This window comes from Phaethon aethereus (assembly GCF_964289735.1).
Source record: "Phaethon aethereus genome assembly, chromosome: 5".
Lineage (NCBI taxonomy): Eukaryota > Metazoa > Chordata > Aves > Phaethontiformes > Phaethontidae > Phaethon > Phaethon aethereus.
This window is the reverse complement of record NC_138579.1, coordinates 12,431,449-12,453,811: the sequence shown is the minus strand read 5'-3', so window position 1 is coordinate 12,453,811 and position 22,363 is coordinate 12,431,449.

Genomic DNA, 22,363 nt, shown 5'->3' with positions numbered 1-22,363 from the left:
GTTTTTCTTATAGACACACCTTTTAGGAAAGATTCAAATTAGAAATCATCTACTATTAAACCAGCAGGATACTTCCCTGTGGGTAAATCAGGCATTGCAAACTAGGAGCTGGAAGAGTTCCATAATTTGAGAATTGGAAAATACAGATGATTTTCACTCCTGATCATAATGGACATGGTTTAGTGGTGGACTTGGCAGTGTTAGGTTTGCAGTTGGACTTGATGATCTTAAAGGTCTTTTCCAATCTAAGTGATTCCATGATTCTCGGATTGCACTTCAGTGCAATAGCCTGAAATGGTTTGGTGGGCTCTGCTTGTTTCAGTAGCCTGGTTTGGTCTGCGTTGAGCTCTATAGGTGCAGATGACACTTATTATTATTATTTTAATTTTAATTCATTACTTGCACTTTGATCATCACTGCTGGCCCAAACCTAGCATGACAATTCTACAAACCACAGAGATAGTTAGATGAGAAGTTCCTTCCAAAGGGACTTGACTGCCTCAAGTCAGCAGAAGGATTCTCAGGGGTGCTAAAGCAGATCCAAAGTAGTATGTGATAAAACAGCTGTAAGTAATGGAAGGAGGGAATATTGTAGGAAAAAAGTAAAGGAAACAGAAGGTTACACAGATGGCTCAAAATACCCTTTCACTCCTGCCACATATTAGTCAGTCTTGTCTCCAGCCATAACACGTCTTCTACTAAAGCAGCCCTAAGAAACACTGTTCTCTGTCCTCCTTCTCCAAACGTGATCTGACAGCTTCTGCCCTGACACTGGAGAAGGCACCCATGCTTAGTGGCAAGCACCAGCTCCTCCCTGCTTAGAACCATTTGCAGCTGCCAAGGTAGAGAGAAAAAATTCAGGCAATCCTGGCTGATCTACTCATGTCTCACAGTTATCAGCTGTCAGCAGCAAGACGCTGGCTGGCCACAGTGTCCTGTCCCATACACACCCTGAAACCAGAGCGCTGCACACACAGATGGACCTGGCCTACACTTTTAACAAATCTTTCCTTCTGCGTCCATCTTCTCTTGCAACAAATCAGCTCCCCGAATGGCTCACACGACAGAAATACTCCACTGCAGCAGCTCTTAGATACAACCAAATTTTGAGAGATGCTACCATGGTGCTGGCTGGAAGAAAATACATCTTGTCAACTCCCTTCTCAGATGACAATAAGTGTCACATGAATCATTGCCATCCCAGCCAGAGAGCACTATTAGTGTCAAGGAGAATAATAAAGAAGATAAGGAGTGCAGAAAAGCACGTACAGCCCACTCTAATTATTCCCATCACTAACAAGTCAATGAATCGAAGCATGAAAGTGAATGTGTGCAAAAAAGTGTAAAGCTGAAGAAAGTACCTCTTCATAGAATCATAGAATAGTTTGGGTTGGAAGAGACCTTTAAAGGTCATCTAGTCCAACCCCCCTGCAGTGAGCAGGGACATCTGCAACTAGAGCAGGTTGCTCAGAGCGCCGTCCAGCCTGACCTGGAACGTTTCCAGGAATGGGGCATCTACCACCTCTCTGGGCAACCTGTTCTCCATCAGGGAACCTCTTATTCCCTGACAGAGAGGGAGGAAGCCTGTATTAGCAAAACAAAGCTTCAAAAGCAGTAAGAAAAGTTGAGCCTGAAGCTGTGCTGGCCACACTGCACCCTTAGGTGACTGGATAAAGTTAATTTCCCTTCTGCAAAATAGGAATGGTGCCTCCCTTCCTGCACTGTTGCCCACCTGGATTTCGTGGTTTTCAAAGTTCTCCTGGTAGGTGACCATGCTCTGTCCAGCGCAGAGGAGCTCCCACCTCTAGGCAGGAATCTCCGAAACCGAAATAACAATCTGCACAAACTGTGCTTCCCTGCATTAAATGCAATGAGGCAAGAGGCTCTGTAGTGGGCTGAAGACTACTAGATGTACTCTCTGGGATCAGGACATCCCTGTAAGGAGATTGAAAGTGTCCTATTTAGTGCCCTTTCTCCAAAATGATCATCATTACTGTTCAAGAATACTTCTCTCTCTATTCCTCCGTCTCGTCTCCACTTCAAAGGCCCTGTGACATTATGGCAAACTGGCACAGAACAAGAGCACCCAGGGAATTTTTAATCAAGCCATGCACACAAAGGTCTTTGCCTTCTCACCCTGCCAGCCAGGGATACTCGCTGCCAGGCGCTGTTAATGTCCTCTGCTCTGGAGCAGAAGTATCAGCTCAGACCCTGATTCAGGCCCTCCATGTCTGGGAAGGAAGGGCTGTTTCACAACCTGATTCAGAGCCTCCTGACGCTCAGGAGAAAGGCTTGTTCCAGTCCTGATTCACGCTATTGTGATCTGATTCAAACCCTCCTGGCCCAGGAAGGAAGTGGGACCATGACTCAGATGTCCAGGTTCAGAGCAGGGTGACTCAGGACCCCTGTGGACCACAGCTGGGATGACTTCTCCAAAAACACCTCTGCTCCTCTGCTACCTACTCGGGGACACACTACTGCCCGGGCACTTGGGATGAGCTGTTCTGAGACGCACCTTGGACCAGATCAATATAAAGAAGTTCTGTGTTCAGAGAACAGTAGGGCACCAGGATATTCAGGCTGAAGTTGCCCCACGGGTAAATAGATGCTAATCCACCTCTGGTTAATACTGCACTTTCAACCTGTTGCAAGAACCTGCCCAGCACGGCCCCTCCTTCTGACACAGTGCCAGGTCTTGTTCTCCAGACGCTGCTGGATTGATGCCCTTTGTGTCCTGCCTTGAAGAATTCTATGAGCTTTTTCAGCATCAGTTGCTCAGGTCTGCTGGGTTTTGTACCTTGTGCTTACACTTATGGGACCTGACAGTGGCTCTTTAATTCTTAATCCTTCTGAGAAGCAGACTGTGTGTTCCTTCCAATTCGGATCAGACTGGACCTCGTTAGCTCTTTTTACTTGGATGTGCCTAGAGGAGGAGGCAGACCTACAGACCTAGGCGAAATTGCAGTCCTTCACTACAGTGTTACTGCAATCGAGGCCCAAGAATTTAACACTATATTGGAACTGAACTCCTTGGTAAAGCCCCTTTGGCTTCCTCAGCATTTCTGATTTCCCTTGGTATATTTTCCTTTTTTGCCTTCCGGATTTCCATTTATGTTCAGAATGGCAGCAAGGGTGGGCCACCAGATGCAGACTGCTGATGCATCTTCCCCTCAGCGCTGGTGGGCGCTGACTGGCCCCACATCTTCAGGGACAGGTGTTTGGGTGTGCATACATGGGGGAGGCTGGAAGCTTTACAAAATTTTCACTGACATCCGTTGATGAACAGTGAGAAGAGCATGCAAAAGCTGCTAGAGAATCCAGAGGAGGATCAGTAACATTACCTTGTGAACAAGACAGTCCTCAGCTGGTGCTCTTGGGAGGCACCATCCTTGGATGAGGTCTGGAGAGGTCAGCTTTCAGGTGGCTCAAGACATCAAACACATCCCATTGGATCCCAATGCCTTCTCCAGGGAATAGAGGCATGTGGGAAGGGAAGGGAAGGGAAGGGAAGGGAAGGGAAGGGAAGGGAAGGGAAGGGAAGGGAAGGGAAGGGAAGGGAAGGGAAGGGAAGGGAAGGGAAGGGAAGGGAAGGGAAGGGAAGGGAAGGGAAGGGAAGGGAAGGGAAGGGAAGGGAAGGGAAGGGAAGGGAAGGGAAGGGAAGGGAAGGGAAGGGAAGGGAAGGGAAGGGAAGGGAAGGGAAGGGAAGGGAAGGGAAGGGAAGGGAAGGGAAGGGAAGGGAAGGGAAGGGAAGGGAAGGGAAGGGAAGGGAAGGGAAGGGAAGGGAAGGAAGGGAAGGGAAGGGAAGGAAAGGAAAGGAAAGGAAAGGAAAGGAAAGGAAAGGAAAGGAAAGGAAAGGAAAGGAAAGGAAAGGAAAGGAAAGGAAAGGAAAGGAAAGGAAAGGAAAGGAAAGGAAAGGAAAGGAAAGGAAAGGAAAGGAAAGGAAAGGAAAGGAAAGGAAAGGAAAGGAAAGGAAAGGAAAGGAAAGGAAAGGAAAGGAAAGGAAAGGAAAGGAAAGGAAAGGAAAGGAAAGGAAAGGAAAGGAAAGGAAAGGAACACTTCCTTGCAGAAAGATTTGAAACTCATAGCTACTTTGCAGAAAAAAATGGATGGGCTTGGGTGGGCTGTGAACTTTGGCAGCCGATTTGGGACTGTTGGGACCAGTCTGATACCAAAGAGCACCGGGGCTGCAGTTTGGGCTTGTGGAAGGTGTTAGCTAGATGAGTTCTCTAAAAGGACCAATACTGCTCAAAATCAAACACACATAAAAATGTCACTAAACATAGCAGCATCTGAACCTGACCCACGAGGCCTGGGAGGCAGGGGCCAAAGGAGGAGAGCGGGATATCTCTAGCGTCAGCTGCCTCTGGCTTTTGGCAGAGGGCAAGAGTGAGGGACTCAGCTCTCCGTCTTGAAACCTTTGCACCACTGGGGGTCCAGCCTCCCACAAGAATTGTCGCTTCAGAAGCCCAGTTCATAGCAGACCCCAAGATGTGGTGAGACCAGTAAAGCAATTTTAATGTGGAATTTTATACCAAGAAATGCAGTTTCCTTCTGCTCTTTAAGTTTGCTTCCTTAGTTTCTAGTTCAGAAAGGGAAAAAATGCCTGGCATGTTTGAGTGCTGCCTGAGCACTCATCATGGAAAGAGGCAGAGCTTCTCCTGGGCACTGCAGCCCTGCGATTGTTTGCCTTACTAAAAAAAGTGATCCTAACTTATCTTAACCCTGAGATCCCTGGAGTTCTCTGCAGCACACATCAGACCAGTTGCAGGGAGCTGAGGCTGAGGGCTCAGAATGGTGATGGCTGGCCAAGTGAGGACAACGTGCTCGCTGTTCCACAGTGTGGATGGCAGCATCCCCAGCTCAAGAAAAGTACAATTGCCTCCCAATGGGCGACAGAAAACAGGCAGGGCCATTTGTCGAGGGGGAGCAGGATTTGGGGTGGGCTTTCTGAAAGGACAGGCATGGACCGGAGCGCAACTCACACTGAAAAGCCAGGCACCAGCATCTCTTCTTAAAAATCCACCTTTCTTAAGATTTGAGAAAATCTTCATTGTTATTTGCTGATTTTGTCATGGCCCTGTTATGCTGAGCATGGCAGGATCAGAGCGGAGGGGAAAAGATGTGTTAAGGAGTTAAGTGTGTTTTCACACCGTATCTTAGGGAAGCTGTATTTCCCTTGTGTTGCTTATACCGTGGGATTTCAAAAGGCACTTGAGTCTTGGAGACATAGCACCAGCCTCCCACAGGTTAATGCAAAGCACACTGTGGCATGGTGAAATAATTCTTTTTTACATGATGCAACTGCAGTTTGTCCTTCATTGTCATTAAAACCAAAGAAGCTGTAAGTAAATTGTTTTAGTCAAATCAGGACAGAGCTAAGTGACCAGCAATCCCACTGAATTTATTTTTTTTCCAGAGACTGATGCAGGCTGAGATATTTGCATTTGCTCGCTCAGCCTCATGTGATCAACATTGTTTCACTTCCCCAATTTTCATCACGAGAGCTATATTAGCAGATAAGTAATCTATGCAGTTATATTACCACTTTCCTCGCTGAAATGCAGCATCCGCACTGCAACAAATCGCTAGCACAGCTGGAGTACAGAAATCCATACCTCCAGGCTGCAGCGACAGCAGGGGTTACCGCATGGCTTTGCAATATTTGCTCTCCTTCCAGTTAACGTTCAGCACCCTTGGGCGACCTTGCTAACGTTCCAAGCCATTTATCTGAGCAACACGCAAACCAAATGTAAGCCCGCGTATGCTAAACAGACCTTCATGCACCTTGAGTGAGAGCTATGTGTTTCCACACTTCCCTTTTCCAATAGGGGCAAAACCAGTACATTGGGTAGAGCCAAGATCCATACGGCCAGTCTGACCACAGTCAAACAAATGACTGGCCACGCGGTTTATGCTGAATTAATAACCTGGGCATCAGTTGATTTACATGATTTACATTCTGGAAGTATTCAAAAAACGTGTGGATGTGGTGCTTCAGGACATGGTTTAGGGGGCATGGTGGCGTTGGGTTAACAGCTGGGCTTGATCTTGAAGGTCCTTTCCAACCTTAGTGATTCTGCGTGATTCTGTGTGATTCCGTGTGCTTCTGTGTGAGTGTAGCTCCACTGGTTTCGCTGCCCTCTGCCTGCTCATGTTAACTTGCTTTTTGGCCCATGCACTGAAGACCATTTTGTTGAAAGGGTTCAGCACAGCACCTCCCCATCAGCACTGCGCCGGCACCCTGCCCTGTTCACAACCTCGTCTTGAGCACAAGCCTGCCGATGCCAAGGGGCTTTGGACACTGCAGAGGCCTGCTGGCATTGAAGTCACTCCCAAGATCCTTTTTTTTTAAATTAACAAATCAGAAGGAAGTGTGTTCATCAGAGAAATAATGTTTTTATATTATCTGCTGCCCATCTCTGGAAGGTGAAGGTACAAGAAAAATGTTTATGAAATAAATAGTGATGTCACCATAGACTTTAGCTGAAAGAGGTTCAGACTCTTGTTCCTGAATCCAAGAAACCCCAGCTTAGTTACTAAAGTCACGATTATCTTCCTTTAGCACTGATTTTTTTGGTTCAATACATGCACAAGCTTCCAGCCCCTGCTCTTGCCTGACCTTTACCAAATGACCCTTCTTAGACCCGGCAATTCCGTACCACGCTGTGAGGCATCTCCTTCCTTCACCAGCTGCGCAGGAGCTGATTTACTTGCCCTTTGAAAAAATCATCTTCCTCTAGACATTTCTTCCTCTAATTACCCAAACCTTTGTTTCCTTTCCACTGGCTGGTAAGTGCTATTTATATCCACAGCTGCTGAAGTATCTTCTTCCCGATAGCAGGTGAGGAAGATCCCTATCACAGCACATGCTCTAAAAATCCTAATCTGTTTTCTAAAGCCATTTGATGCTACCTGTCTTTTGCCTTGTGGAAAGGGGCCTCTCTGTATTTTAGTGGCATGCACAAAATGACAGGAATGTCCCTGGGAGGGGAGACAAGCAATGAAAATTAAAGGAAAGCACCAGGACAGTAGAGCTAAGCTGACTGCAGAGCTGAAAATGGTGCTCCCACCTCTTCTCCCCTACACTGAAGCACTGGGGCTTTGTTGAGGAACCTGCCAACTATCCTCCTCTTCCATGTGGGATTAGTTTTCTGATTGTCTGTCTCCTTGAACCTCCCCACTCTACTGGTACAAGACAAAAAGTGGAAGCAGCAAGGGGAGAAGATGGCGGAAGAAACACCCCCCCAGCAACAGCTATCCCATACATCACTTCAACGCTTAGACATGCGCACTAGAAGTACACTTGGTCCTAGGGTTAGTTAATTTGATGGAGTTATAAATCTGCCCCAAACTCAGAGGAGACGTGTGGCACAGTCATACAGGAGGACACTTGCTTCTGGCCCTGTAGCCTGTGCTACAACCCTCATCCTGTGCTGCAAACCTCACATGGACCCGTTCCACACAGCTACATTGCCAGGGTCAACAGCACCTGTGCTGCAAGGCCCAGAGTCAGATTTTCAGTTTCTTCCCTGCGGTATCAGGAGAACCAAACCTTCATCACACCCAGGGATTTTGAGCTCTGCCATTTGTTTGTCCTACCACAGAGCAGGATTCATAACTGAACTCAAATGGGCTTCGTTACCTTTTGTGTCAGTCAGGATTCAAAGCAAATGTGGTTAAAATTGAACCTTGTGTTAAAATTGACCCTCTTATTAGCAATATCACTGCAGTTATTGAGAATCTTTTCCGTTTAACCTAGCACAACAGAATCTTCAGGCCCAGCTGTGTGACCAGCGATTAAAATTAAAAAGTCCATGCTAGACAAATGAAGAACAACGCTATTGAACTGGCTGAGAAAGGAGTGTGAGCCCAACTCTCTGTAGCTTAAGGGATGGCTTTTGCCACATGGAATTTTGCAGACCAAAGGGTAGAGGCTCTGGTAAGAGCGCTGAACCCACCCACTGCAGTTATTCACAAGGCAACGCAACTCTTATGGACTTAGTCCCGTAGGTACCTCAGCAAGATGAATCCAAGAGAGCCATTGCAGGATTCCACCTTCAAAATCTATGCTAATGCCATGAGCGTACTACAGAGTGAACTAATGTGCAGCAATCAGTCTTCAGTCTTTAAAAGTTCGACAATTGCTCCTTGAGCCAAAGGAGGAATGAACCAACCGCAGCGCCGTCCGGAGAGAGGTCAGTAAGCTGCACCCCAGCAGATTGCTGATCTGATGATGGTCTCTGCTGGCTTCAGCTTTATCAGGCTCATTCCGGGCACCAACGTGCTACAGCAATTAGTTTTAATTCAAGTGCCAGCACCTTGTGCTCAAGTTCAATGTACTGGCATCTCATGTGAGACTGACAAGACGTATCACCGCTCCGGGAGCTGTCTTAGCAACACTCCACTGCCAAGTATTTTAAAGAGGTGTTGATGCTAAAAAAGATGCTCCAAGTTATTTGCACCACAGGCAGCTTGGTGGACCCACTGTAACGTACATGGGGGCAACCCCCAAAATAATCATGAGAAGTGCAGAACATGTAATGATGTGTCACATGGAAACAAAAAGCAGATGCTGCTGTGATCCCTGAGCAATGTGCCATAAAGAGGGGCAATAACTCCATATAAAAACAGTTACAAAATTATCTACGGAGGGCAAAGGGGAGGAAGTCAAAGCAGAGCCATGAGAAGAAGAGAAGAATGTTCCTGTAAGAAATGAAAGAAAAAGTCTTCAGACTGAGGTGAGCTATCGGGAGCAGACCGATCCCTGGAAGGCAGCTGAAAAGGCACAGTGAGAGCGTTGAACAGACCATGATATGAGCACGTGTATGTGGACTCGGAAGGCAAAAATGCCAGTTTTGTGCAAATATCTCTGCCAGGACACATTTGTCGTGTTTTTTACCTACTTTGGCAGACCAGCAGGCCAGTCCCTCTGCATCACTGACAGACCAGGTAGGCAGCCGCTGTAAAACACTGTGCCCTGGGAACGCTGTGCACAGGTAAGCCCTCACATGTGCATTGATTACGGGGAAATATCCAGTGATCCTTTATGCGTTATTGGAACCTAATAATCTCTACTCACAAAAGTCATTCTGATTTTGGACCTCTCCTTGGAAAACCAAGCTTAGCACACATGAAGATGTCCTGAGAAACCACCTGGTTAAAAACACGGTCCTTGTCGCAGCTCTTGCATTGAGCTCCTGGGAACAGGGGTGCTGAGATCCACCAGCTGCATTCCCCAGTAAGCAGCACGCGGGCCAGCTGGAGGGATGACCATCTGCAAGAGGGACACAGCAGCAAAGGTCCCTCTGCACCACGGGCTGACAAGGGCAAGGGTGAGCAAATGCCCTTTGCATTCATCAGGATCTGTCCCCTCCCTCAGTGCAATGTCAGGGGCATTGTTCCCAAATACTTTGTAAACAGAGGTGTGTTTGCTGCAGTGGGTTCCCGACTGGGCTGGTTGGAGCTGCCCTGGCAGGGCAGAGGGAGTGGAGCACCCGCCTTTTGTGTGCTGCAAGACGTCTGCCAGTGGCACGGCGCCAGTGGCAGCCACACCGCAGGGTTAGAGGCTCTTTGCCATTCCTGGGAAAAGGTCCATATTCCCCAGGTGAGGCTGCAAGGGGTCCGTGTCTGCCCCTGCACGCCCCATCCACACCCACATTTATCCGTGGGTGCAGGGGGGCTTCCCCTGCAAGGTGCTCTGAGCTCCTGTGGAACAGCGCTGACCCCCCACCAACCACGTGCATCCCCTTCCTCCTCAAAGCATCGCTCCAATTTTCACCAAAATGACCTAAACTCCTTTGTAGTGGCCTCCCCAAAGGTGGCACACACAGAGACCTCTGCCCATGCCAATGAACTTCTGGCTATGTCCAGCCAACGAGGCTCGCCTCCCCCCCTGCAACAGCCCAACACTGGGTACAAGAAATCCCATCCGCCCTGTCCCTTCCCAGAATGGATTTGCATATTGGGTCAGGCTAGTGTTTCCAGCCACTTGATTTCCAGGGGATAATATTATTCATGAAGCTATTTGCAGCCCCTGAATCCTTGGTTGCTGTTTGTTTGCTTCTTTCTCACTCCTTCTTCCCTGCTTTTTACTCTCCCTTGGCCGTTTGTTGAAAAAAAAAAAAAGGTTCCCTTGGCTGTACATTCAGTAGGACGTTTCAAAGTCAGACTGAGATGGGTATTAAATGAGGATAGATGCCAGGTTCCTTTTCGCTACATCCAAAACCACTAGAATAGCACCGAAAGCTGTAAATTAGGTCAGCTTTGCACAAGAGCTTCCTGAGCTTTTGCTGGGAGCGATGCTGCACAGCCTTCGGGTGAGTATCACTTTAAACAGATCTGGTGCAACTTGTCTTGGGGGACTGGTGTGATGCAGTGAGACCTCTCCCAGGGCTGCCCCCTCCCCTATATAGACACGATTTGGGACCCAGACCTGCTCCTCTGAGGCCACACAGGCAGGGGAAGGCACGGGAACCCCGCGGCACCCCAAGGCTGGGGCCTGATAGCCGAAGGAGATAGTGAGCGTGAATATGGGGCAGGGTCCCAGCCAGCAGAGGAGAGGGGCTGAGCGCAGACAAGATGGGCAGCAGCAGCAGCAGCAGCAGCTCTTGGATGAACAGCAACGGGCTGAGCAGCGATGCTGAGGACAGAGATTGCCTGGGGGAGCTTCCCACCAGGTCCTGCACAGCTTCCAGCACGGCGCTGTGGAGGCTCAAAACCGCCTTTTCGGATGCGACTGGAGAGACAGCAGGATCGCTGGTGCCGAGATGGTGCCTGCGGGCAGAAGGACAGGCAGCCGGCCGCACGTGCTCTCTTGCCAGTTAAGCCAGTGCCACCTTGGTACGCCACTCGCAAGGCAAAGTTCCTTGCTCTCTGCGGTGGAAGATTAGCTCCCTGATCTTGGAAATGTGGAAGGCAAGCAAGTGGGGATATGGCAGGGGATATTTTGAAAGAGATTCCTGCAGAAGAGAAGTAGTGGTCTGGTATGACTTTTCTGGCTTTGCAGAGCACTTGCTGGTATATCATGGGGAAGAGCTATGGGCAGAGCAAAAATATATGCTCCTTCCCCAGAACACTCACCTGGCTTCTTCTGACCCACAGCTCAGGGGTGTCCTGATCCAGGGGTGATGCCTGTGTGTTTGGTAGCCCTGGGCATATTTGCCTTCAGTGAGTTTGTTTAATTGCTTCTTGAACCTGTGTAACCTTGGGGCGACACGTCCCACCTTTCACGTGTGTTTGGGGAACACACAGGCTGACTCCTCTCCGCTCACTTGGATTTTGGAGTCCCACCCTTTCCCGTGCGGCACCCTCAGCGCTGGCTCTTTGCCGAGGGCAGGACTGTCTCCTGGTACACCAGCAGGAGAGAAGGAAGGAGTAACAGGTCCAAGTCCTCTGCCAGTAATGGAAACACAGGAGCACGAGGAACATAATTAACGTCTTGGCATGGTGCTTGGGAAAGCCAGAGAGGCACGTCAGAGAGAGGAGGAAAAAGGGATCAGAGGATAAGCCAGAGAGCAGAGATCACGAAAACAGAAAGCAAAACACAGGGCCAACATTGTGAGGCCGCTAAAGGACAAAGGTCTCCTGGCTTGGGCAGCTCCACCGAGCCTTTCCTGGTGTCTTCAGACACCAACGGGGCCTCTGGGAATGTAGGAGACAAAGCCTACGGTGTGAAAGGCTTCTTCAAGGACCTGCAATCCTTTTCCAAACCTTTTTATCCTGAATGCTACTTCTGTGGTTTCCATGGAGATGTCATCAACGGGATAGCGAGTGGAGGTCCACATGTCCTGGGTGGGAAGGGAGGGACCTGCAAGAGCAGTCCCACTCTCTTGCACCTAGTACAAGTCTAAGAAGTAAATAGATACAAATTATCTAGGAAAATCTTCTCACTGCCCTGACACTTGCAGGAAGCACAGTGGAGCTTCACATGTGGTATCCCTTTGAGATCTTTGCATGCCGGAGGCAGGCAAGAGGACATGGAGGGCGAGGGGGATGAAGAGCTCCTTGCCACCTCCATCTGAGCTCCCCAGTGGCAACATGGTCCAAAATGACAAGAAAATAACTACTTTCTGCCCTAAAAGGCACAGCAGACCTTCTGCAAAGCCTTGAGTTTGCTTAAACTGCAGGAGCGAGCCACAGCTCGGCTCACTGAGGCCTCCTGTCCTCACGTCCTCACGAAGGGCGCAGCTGTCCACCCCGGCTGTCGTCCCCATGGCATGGCCATCGTGTCCTGGGACAGGACGGTGGGGTGGCGATCCACAGGCAGGAGGAAAGGCTTGGACCTTGCCGCTGCCGCGTGTTTATTTGCAAGATGCCGTTGGGTTTGGATAGAGCTCTGGGCAGGATGTGTCTGCAGTAAACACAGGAAAAGGGCTGACGCTGGAGTCGAGTGGAAGGGCTGGCAACAGTTTCAAGTTTTAATTAAAATGGCCCCTCTTGGGATAGCATGTGATTCCCAAAATGAGGGTGGACAAAGGTGGGCAGGTTGCTGAGGGCTCCCTCTTCAGGGTGCTGTGGAGGTGCCTCTGTCGTTTGAGTGTCCTTTCTAGAAATGGCCCAAGGAGACGCCAACTACACCTGGGTAAATATGCATGGATTTAAACACTGAAACAACTCCTGTGAATTTTCTTTAACCTCAAAACCAAGCATGCATTTTAGCCAGAAACAAAACCCAAGATGTGCAGTGTCTGTTGCGCACGAGCCCACCTCATTGCCAGTGCCGATTCTCGGCTGGGGAATAAGAGGGATATTAAAGCAGCTGCGGGCTGCTGTGTCAGGCCCTGTAGTTTACGGTTCCCATACTCAAAATGTCTGGAGGCCTGGAAATGGATTTTCCATAGAGCACTGCCCCCTGCTGTGGGCTCGCCATTCCCACACATTTCACTCCTCGCAAACCCTCCTGGTAGGAATAATCTGCAAAATAACGGTGGTCTTGTGAAATTCTGGGCTGTTCGCTGCCTGTTTGACTGCTCGATGTCCTGCGGGTCTCCCAGAGAGCAGAGGCTTCCTCAAAATGCGAGGAAGAAGAAATGCCAACAGAACAAAAGGGAGGAACAAGAGGCAAAGGAATTCAGTCAACGTATCTCTTTCCCTCAAGGAAATCCCTGACTGATACCTGAGATTTGGGGGCATCTGGGTCTGCAGCAGCTGCAGCCCAGGCCTTTGACACCGCGGCTTACCCCGCCGTGGAGGCACGTTGTGTGACTAATGCAGCAAGTGGGGATGGATGGGACCAGTTGAGCACAGTTGCTGATGCCACTGGGTCAAGCCCATACGTACGTGAAGGGCTCGAGCAATTTTACGGCTCAACAGCGATGGAGGAAACACACATCTCTAAAGCATCGCTCGTCTTGGAGCTAATAAGGTGCATTGGGTTGAACTCTCAGCCACGGTGCTCAGGGAGTTACGGTCCTGCTCAGCAGTGGGAGAGGCATCCCAGGAAAGCACAGGCTGCTCATGGGGAGCAGCTCTGTCGGAGCTGTGTCCAACGAAATGCTGTTATCAGCACTCTCACAAAATTTTCCCAACCAGTCAGGACATAAAAATGCACCCCAACGACATTATATTTGCAGAAACCAAACCCTCCCATGCAGCTATCTCACTTGCTGGCGCCGAGCAAGTTTATTTGGCACAACAACTTGATTTTCACAATATGATACTCTTCTCAGCATTGCCAGGGCTAATGTTTAAAGTCTTCTTGACAGTTTAGCCATGCTCAGGGTAAGTCTGGTAACTCAAAAGTCTGGTTTCTGGTAACTCGATCTGTCGTTGAGCGAGTGGCCTGCCTGCAGCTGTGCTGCTGGCCGGCCTCATTTTTACGGTGGATAAAGTATTTCAAAGGTGCCCTCACGTCCCATGGAGGTGATGTTGTTCCTCTCATTTCTGGTAGACGAACGCGGTAGCTAAAGACCCAGCCTTTCACCTGCTGAAGTCCATCACAGCTTTGCCCTTGTCTTCAGGAGAAGCTGGTAGCGACTTTCAGTTAAAGAAAGACGAGAAAAGGTAGAAGAATGAAATGAAGTCCTGTTAGCATCCAAGTTGCAGGAGGAAGAGCTGCAGTTTTTGTAAAAAGAGGACAGAAAGGACAGGATGTTTTGGAAACTGCATGCATTCTAGATTAAATAAGCTTAGCGTGCGTTTACTCTGAATAAACCATGAAATATTGTAGCAAAAGTCTACCTTACACTAGATTGTAAAGTATTATATGGTAGATTATAAAATGACTAGTGAGAGAATACCTTGACTGGCAGATAAGAAGAGGTGGCTGCTGTAGTACGATTCACAAAATGAAGCCCCGGGGCACTGCTACCTACAAAACAGCAATTCCACCCACACCACAGAGACACGGCTGCAAGCGAAGGGAAGGGAGAGGAGGGTTTCTCACATGGTTTTAATTGGGTCCTTGGGGAAGCAGAGATGGAGGTGGCTCTGGGAGGGGTCTTTTTAGCCAGGAAGAAGGCTTTTTCGGTTGACATTCATGCTGGGAAAACCTGCTGGTGTTGGTGAACCGTCAAAGACTATGAGAACCACCGTGGCACTCCCTGTTGGTTTGGGAGATACAAGGTTTGATTCTGCAACCTGGCTTCTTATTCCCCCTGTCAGCAACTCCCAGCAAAAGGTAGAAAATTTTTATTTATAGTGATGTCTGTGGCTAAGCTAGGAACTGAAAGAGCAGGTACTGCGGAACATCTCTGCTGGCCTGGAAAAGTCACCAAGGTGATGCAGCATAAGGTATATTTCTGCATCCTCCACCCGCTTTGCAAAGTCTTTCTGAGAAAGCCAAAAGAAAAGGTTTGGGGCTTTTCTTTTTTACCTCTTCTGCCATTTCTTTTCTGATGTGACTCACTGTTGCCATTAAATTAAATGTATCCAGGTTATAGGAGAGTGAATTTATGCAGGGATTAAAATAGGCTAACATTATGCCATTGAAAAATTACTTATCTTGCTACTGAATGAAAGCTCAGTGCTGATCTGCACAAGTATTTCTGCCCAGGAACAAAAACAGGTCTAAAAGACAGAAATGAGAAGACAGCTGGCAGGATGAAATGAAGAAAGAGAGAATGTCAGCTGCCTCTCTGGGGACCAGGCATCTTTGAAATGAGCCCTGACAGACAAAATAGAAGTCCTGTTGCTGGGCTCTAGCGAAATATTAGGAAAGGCTGGATCCTGTATGCCTCAAGGCTGGGGCATATCAATGTAAGACAAAAGTGATAAGCAGGAGTGGAATGTGAATGCTCTAGCTCAGCATTAATGCTTATGTCCCACTGGTAGCTGCTCCTCAGCACATCCAAGAGAAAGGGAATGAGTTTGCCATGGCCCTAAGACTGGCACCCATCAATGCTGAGGGCAATCCCTGCTGTCTCCCTCATGCTAACCCCCTGCAGAGGACCAGGGACAAGAAACTATGCCCAGTGCTTCTGGAAGATAGGCAGAAGATGCAGTATGGGTCTTCTTATGCTGCATGATGATCTGTCTCAGGTTTAAATAGGGTTTCCCACTGACAAGCCACACTGTTAGCTGATGTAGGTGGACTTCGCAAGAGCTGAGAAGCTTATTGAAATGTCCCAAAATAAGAGAAAGGTTTTTGCTTTGTCATATTGGTATGACTGAAATATCAAAGCTAGAAGGGTTTTGGACTGAGGGAGGATCCTAACCCACCCCTGCCCATAATCATTTCAATGAGGCTGTTCAGACAGGACATGGACAGTCTTTGTCCTGCCATAATTATTTTTGCCAAGGTATGTTTTCTATTGATATATCTAGGAAACAAACCGTTACACAACACTTCATACTGCTAGCCATACGGGTCCATACTGTGTCCACTACGTAGGAGAGATTAATAACAGACCTGTACTTATTTCTGTACCAATAAGAATAAATATTAATCCCAGTACCTGGTAAATCCCATTTCAACCACTGTATATAGTTATATTACTACCTCCCTTAGTGCATAAATTGTACTGGTATAACTGGCATATATGTTTTAGATGGGGAGAGTTACTCCATTTCTGTAGAGGAGTAGCTATCCCGATACAGATGTATTACTTATACCAGCACATCTGTGCCCACTCAGAAGGAGTTTTGCCACGTTAACTGTGTGCACAGCTCAGCGTGAGGGCATCTTCCCGTCAGCAGAAGCTATCAAAGAGAATGTGGTCTACTATAACACATGCTCTGCTGCAAGAGATGATGAGCATCCTTCCTCCGGCAACACAGAGGGGTAGAGCCAGTGCTGAAAAAAAGGAAAAACAGGTGACTTCTAATACCAGGATTCCTCCAGTGGGGAAAGTAGAGTTGTGTACTCCTTTGTTGGTCCAACAGTGGTGGGTCTAATTAAAGGCAGCCAAAAGCATGGCTGGATTTGTTTGACTCGTTGACTATCTCAATAGCTGCCTTGCATTTTGTTCGGCTGCACCAGAAGCCAACTTGTTTTGCAGGGTGACACAAGGCCAGGGCATATCGGGTGAATAGCCTTGTTTCTAAGGACCCCCTCTTTCCCTCCTGAGCCACCAGGCTCTTTCGGCGTTTGACACTTCTGGAGAGCTTTCCCCACATGGGCTTTCCATACTGCTATTTTCAGGAGATTTCAGAAATGTGGCGCAACCTTCGCCTATTCAGCTTTTCTCTGACTGTAAAAAAGCCTTCCTGCATCATTAACCATGTAAGTGTTTGGTATGAAATTACCCATCAGAGCTCCTTCGGTAGCAGAGGGAGTTGATTGCATCGTCTTTACGGAGGATAAAAATAGCCAGCGTCAAGGCGAGGGCAGCAGGGAGGGCTGAGGCAAGGCTGGCGGAGGCAGAAGCGCTTTCCTGTGCCTGCGGTCAGTATCTTCACCTGCAGACAGCGGGGATTGGCAAAAAAGGATCTAGTTTCTGTCATCGATCGAAATGTAAACGGCGGGGTCTGAATTCATGCTGATGGCCTTTGTCTGTTAGGCAGGGAATGAGGCACTGGATACTGCAGATTTCCCCATAGCAGCCTGAAAACTCCCAGCCACCAGCCTAAACCCTGCCTGTTTCTGCAGCTGCCTCCAGAAAACAACCCTGCTTCCCTTTTCAGTGCCATCGCTGCGCTGAGCTCGCACGCCCCAGCGTTTCAGGAGGCATAACATGCTCCCTGGGCTCCGACAGGAGGGAAAACAGCTCCTTGCAATTTTTACAGCAGTTGAAGAAGTGGGGCACCCTCAGCTGAACTCCCAGCCCCTGCCCATCCCCTTCCAGCTGCTCCACTCCTAATCCAGGCTTCGCCATCCTCACTCTGCCAAGCCCATCAGCACCGCCGGTGCAGCAGCTCTCCCTCGAGAACTGACAAATTCACCGTTGCTTGTAGCCCAGAGGCAGGGTTGACATGCAGAGGTGGGAGTCATTTGCTGATAGCACGTACTGAAGCAGGGAGGGGATGGGATTTGTGTCCTTTGGCCCATGCACCAGGGAGCCAGTGGTCACCAGTGTGTGTCGCGTGCTGCTCGCTCTGCTCCCTGCAATGGGCTGGCCCAGGAGAGCATGGCCGTCTGGCAGCTCCTACGTGTGAATGATGCCGCTAAAGAAACGAGGATTTCGCATTCAGGTTCCCTTTTTTGCAGAAGTGCCAATCAAACATGTGCTACTTGGGCTGGGAAAATGGTTTCAGAAGTCTGCCAGGATTAACAAAGATTCCTATCAGTTCAGTGGGGGGGGGGGAAAATCAATAGGACCACATTTCCCTGTAGGTATGCAAGTCTGGATCATTTTGGGCCCAGAATTCAGCTTTTCTGGGGCTAAAGCTCTGCATGGATATAGAAAGGACCCAGTTATCAGGAGCATTTCAGGAGACAACAGAAGAATACAGCGCAGGAATTTTACCTAACTTCAGATTAAAGCGCAGGCTTTGGGTAGTTAGTTTATATTCTTTATCTAGAGATGGGAACGTGTTCTGGTAGCAGACCGGAATCAGATCTCCTTTTCACTGGTATGAGGGACCAGCAGCACAAATTTCAAGGATCTGAACCTACATCCTGTGGTACAATAAGAGCTGTAAAAAATAGGTAGTGAATCCTTTACAGTTCCCCAGCACCTTCTAGAGCACTGCCAGAAACCATGCACCCCTGTGGATACACACCTGTTCAGCAAGGACATACCATCTATTTATATGTGATCACTTCCTTGCAATATTAAGCTTTTAGTAGTCAATAACTGGATAGCTGTAGCACGTCTATCTCAGAAATGCTGATGCTTTGCTGTTTCAGCGCTGTACACGCAGCTAACAGCCATCCCTCCCCAAAAAGCAGACGGTGAACCTAGTCCACCCACAACCCGCGTGCTTTCTAGGAGCACCTGTGCTCTACTAGCTCAAGCAGGCTCTGAGAGCACGTCTCAGGTTTTCACATCCAAAAAGCTGTGCATACCATTGGAAATCAGACACAGCGCTAAATTCCCAAAAACTTTGCTTGTGCAGCGCAGAGCCAAACCACCCCGGCAAAGCGTCAGCGCTACGGGCCAGCTCCTGAGGCTGTGACTCATGTGAAAAGCGTTCAGTGGTCCTGCGTGGGTGTGAAGGGACAAGATTTGACACTCACAGACATCTGCGCTCTCAAATGGGACCTCAATGAATATCTGCCGAGTCCCCCATCCTCCCAACAGCTCAAGCATTTCCAGGGCGAGTGCTGAATGTGGGAGACCATGGGTGGGGGGAGCAAGGGGCCACACTTCAGCTGAATTCGGTGCACAGAAACTGTGAGAATCTGCCTTCTCGTTTGCATGACTAACCACAAGCTACGTGTTCAGCCCTAGCAAAGTTTCTCAACTGATGGAGACACTAAAGCACGGCGGAGAAACGCTCCAAAATGATCCCGCTTTGCTAAAAGTTACATCTGCAACTTATAAAGCAAATTGCCATGGTAAATAGCTATCAGTAAGGCTGAATCATCTCCCCATCCTCTGCACATTTTCACTTTGACATTTGTTGTCCTGCTGCTTCTGTTTAATGAGCAAGTGAAATATACTTGAAACTTGTGTCAGTGCATCCCAGCAGTTGAAAAACTATTTTAAAGAAAAAAATGCATTTAAAAAGGCTTAAAGCTTCTCAATGTAAAGAGAGCACGTAGAATGATTCACCTACGCTACTGTGCATTTTATTCTGGTCTGCAGCAAATCAGAAATAATAAACCTGAAGATCCAAAGCAATTAATACCTCATTTTCTTTCTGCTTTTCATAGGCGTCAGCTCCACTAAGCATTGATACACAAAGCTTTATTCGAGCACACTGAGCTTTGATACTTCAGCTCTACATACTTTGCATATGAGATATGCCTTGAGGTATAAACTGAGATCTATATCTCAATTCTGAGATACATTATTTAGAAGACTGAAGATTAATGACATCTGTAAAAAAGATGAGTTTTGCAAAGACAGCAATGTGATGACTGGTCTTTGGGTTACTAACACTCCATTAGCCCTTTTTCCAGACCATTACTAACGTCAGGAAAAATGTATCTTTCTGAATAACCTTCATCTGGGTGGAGTATCACCAAGATCTTCACAAGGCAAACATCAAATGCAAAGGACTTCAGACACTGGAGAAGGCAAACCAAGCCACTTGACTTCATATCCTCCCTGTGGCTGTCCCAGTGGTATGTAGACAACACTGCTTTCTTTTCTAAATGGGAATAAATTGTTGCAGATTCAGGGCCAAAGTCACTGCTACTACAAACTAGCCACTCTTCACTGACTTGAAGGACTTGCATCAGAATATGGCAGGACCAAATTGTACCTAAACCCAGCCTGATGGCTTTAGGTCAAATCACAAATTAGAGAAAGCCTCAAAGGGAAAAATCAAGTAACCCCAAAAATTATTTTAAAACCAATATTAATAGAATGTGATAACACATTACAAATCACCTGGAAAATCCAAACGGTCAAACATAGCTTTCTGCAAACAGGCAGTAGAAGCCGAACAGTGAAACCTGTTTATTTATCAGCGCTGGGAGCTGAACCCGGGCATCCTGCATGGAAAGCGCAGAGCAGCCCGCACACGCGTAACTCAAACCTCAGGGGGACCTTAGACTTGGTGATCGGGGGCGGTTTGGGGCAACGACTTGTTTTGCAGAGGAGCTGTGCCATGGCGCGTAGAGCCGTAAGATCAGTAATAGATGAGCCCTTGGGAGATCAGTGGAGTTCCTGGTCAAAAGACGCAGAATGTACCAGAAACATGAAAAGGAGCTCTGTGTTACACGAATAAGGAGCTCTGCTTGTTACGCGGTGGTGGCAGGACCTCACCTATGAAAGCCACTACTATGCTTCCCCAGACTCCACGGGGTGGTGATCAGAAATGTCACGGAGCATCGCACCGATGCTGAATTAGGGGATGAATGCCACCTACGGAACGACCTATTCTGGCGTGTAACGCAAACACACAGACTGAGCTCGTCGCTGTTCATCCCTGGTGCGCCTGGCCTGCGAGAGTGCATGAGACACCAAACCAAGGAGAGCACAGAGGCGGGCAGGGATGCTGGTGGGAGAGAAGTGTCTTCCTTGTGACAAGTGTCTGCCAGGAGGCAAGGCAGCTGGACAGTCGGGTATATCTGCTCAAGGGAAACAAAGGTTAACACAAGCAGGGGCTAAGGAGGATGGGCAAGGCATGGTCTGAATCAGCTAGTGCCACTTCTAAGGCACAATTTTAAACAACAGGTGGATATAAATATTAATACACAGAGTACATAGCTGGTACTGCTCAGATTTGGCTGGTACCTTTCTGTATGAGAAGCAGAAGATGAGCCCAGCCAGTTATTGCCTGAAGGGAGTCCTACAGGTAAGATCTTTAAGTCATTCCCTAGTCAGCTCTAGACACAACCGGCATCCCATTGCCTAAAATGCCAGAGGGACGTCAAACTCCTCCTGACACATCCTCATCTTGCCTGACGCTCCTGTGGCTGCCACGTCTCGTGCTCCCAAGTGACACGTCAGGCCCTTTTCTTGCACAGAAACACCCGCTGCCTAATGAGGTACGGGGTTTGCCAACAGCAGCACTTGAAGCAACACATTTTCCATGAGCAATTTTGTTCCTTATACTCAGACTGCTCTTTTGTTTACAAGGGGAAGAAGAAAGAGTGTTTGCTCCCCAGCCCAGGGAAATGCTGCCGTCGAGTTGTACATAGCTGAATAGGAAATCATTCCCTTAACAGAGGTACTCCACTCTTCGCAGAGATGCTCTACACTTATTTTGTCAGTGGCTGAGGCATCACACTTTTCCACTGATAGCAGCACTGAAAACATACTTATCCTGGGGCTTGTAGGGCTTTATGGTATTCTTCGTAATTCACAGGTATAAAATCTGTCCTCGTGACCTCCTGACATTTGAAGCCAACACAAAATCAATAAAGCTGACTGAATCACCAGCCAGCTTAAAAAAAATGAACCCAGCTACAAACACCTTTGTAACAGCGAGAGAAGAGTGCTACTATTAAACAGTCAGAAGTGTCATCTGTCCCCAACCTGGTCCATGGCTCCAGTCTTTGGGGTATTTCAGTGCGATTCCTTTCCATCATATCACTTAAGCAGCAAAGGGGAATCTTTTATAAGCTGAGAAAGGGCCGTGGTAGCAGATGACGTGATTTATGTTTAATAAAGGCCCTTTAGCACCAGGAGAGAGGGGCCCTGCCAAATCTCAGGCGTCTCGCAAGCCACTGCTATTGTCCCCGGGGCAGGAGCACTTTTTAGGTTCCCTCTCCATCTCTGTAAACAAAAGGACAGCTGTACGCTTGGCTGGCTCCGGACGGGGCTCTTTGTGCGCGATTAGTACCCCGCGCACATCATTCATGGCTCTTGAATAAAGATGACCTCTCGCAGGACGGGATGGGGGGAAAAAAGCCTCTTTATTCAGCAGGGTTTGAATTAGCATAAAGAGAAGGAAACCATTCCTTGGAAGTCACAGGAAGAGCTAGATAAATAAATAAGCAAACTACAGGTTCCCTGCAAATACTCGGTGCTGAAGAGTTGCGCCTGGGAACTGTAAAATCCACGGGAAGCGTCCCCACATGCAGTCGCTAGCGCATGTGCCAGCCCTCGCTCTCTAGTCGGAGCTCCGTATGGCCCAGCCATACATCTGCAGCTGGGACAACGCTTTGTCACAGAGGTTATGGCCCAAAAGGAGGAGAAATGAAGCATGCAACTACTTTGCACCACCTGATCCTTCCACCTCTCTTGACCAGGCAGGACAATGCCTCAGTCGGTGGCTCTTGGGGTGGCAATAATATTTTCCTTTTTTTTCCTGGTCCTGGGTGCAGACTGGCGGGTCAGGCAGTGAGCTATGCAAACAGACAATGACATACCGAATTTTTTCACATGCTGGGTTTCCCGGCCGATGAAAGGCAATTGAGTAGCTTATC